This window comes from Schistocerca piceifrons, chromosome 6 (assembly GCF_021461385.2).
Source record: "Schistocerca piceifrons isolate TAMUIC-IGC-003096 chromosome 6, iqSchPice1.1, whole genome shotgun sequence".
Lineage (NCBI taxonomy): Eukaryota > Metazoa > Arthropoda > Insecta > Orthoptera > Acrididae > Schistocerca > Schistocerca piceifrons.
This window is the reverse complement of record NC_060143.1, coordinates 187,893,827-187,895,194: the sequence shown is the minus strand read 5'-3', so window position 1 is coordinate 187,895,194 and position 1,368 is coordinate 187,893,827.

Genomic DNA, 1,368 nt, shown 5'->3' with positions numbered 1-1,368 from the left:
GGCAGGCCAATGAAATCCATTTTAAATTCGGATACAGCATTTACTGCTTCCTATCTTCAGTTTATTTGTCAGAGAGTAGAAGTTCGGATATCTTTGATTTATTGAAGAGTAGAGTTTTCTATGTCAATCTTCGACAGCATTCGTGGTCCTTTGCCGCTGGTTCAAAACATTTCACATTTCAATTCGTACACTAGGATTTTCCATCCATTTATTGATAACGTAGTCTCCGAATTTCATGATCTTCTCCGCACTGCGTATTTCCTCCGTAATTACCACCCACACTTCTTAACAATGTTTGGTGGAAGATTTACCACAGCAGTATATAAGTGACGAAACAATCTGACTTCTTCTCTCTCTCTCTCTCTCTGTATTCTTCCATTAACACTAGTCCTTGTAACTTCTTCCACACACATTGATTGAAGTGAAAAATTACTACATGTAAGGGATGTTTCGGGGCACACGGCTTTCATAGATTTAACTGAAACCACTGCAAAGTCTACAGCGCAGTTTTCGTGACCACCCACGTGTCTTATTTTTCAGTACACAAAAGGCTTTCATATGCTTTTTTTATTTTAGTCTGGGAGCGAAGCCAGTAAAACAAAAAATACCTTTGTCTCTTCATCTGTGCTCCCGATTTCAACGTGTGTGATGTACAGTTGTTTGGACTGTTTCGAACAACTATCAAATATCCTGTCCATAGGAACAGTTCCATTTTCACATAGGATTTCCTCCACTTCTTCATTACCAAACACCAGGCTTCTTTAGACAGAAACAGATCCATGCTCAATTTTCAAACAACCATTACGTGCAGTTTATTTCAAAATGTCTTCGCTTAGTTGGATCTCCGAACCAGTGTTACGAGTCGTCCCAATAGTTTCCCTTCTTGCGTTACACAATGCAGTCTTGGAGTTCTTCAAACTTGGTATATTTACGACGAAATCTAAAATGACACCATTTAAATCTTAAAATTACTCTATGAAAGTTTGGAAAAAAGTCACTGACTTTCCTTTATGAGCGCATTTTCTGCAGATACGTATTAGTTTCTTAATCTGCACATCTGCTTTGTAGGGAAGCCATGGTAGCTAACCCATGGTCCAAACTGCTTGTAAGTCCCGCCTGCATCACCTACAAAAAGGTTGGAAGCACCGCAATCGGAAAGCTCAGATGCAGTAAAAATATGTTCACACAAGATGTGTGGTCACTGACCTCGTCGTACACATCTGTAGAGCAGGGACACATTCCAACTGTTACCCTCTGTATGCCCTAAGTAAAAACTTCTCTTGATAAGAATATACTTTCCGTGTTAATACCGCAGTGACTGAAAGATTAAGGAGCATAAGAGAGCGGGACGGGTCGATTCTTGTGAAT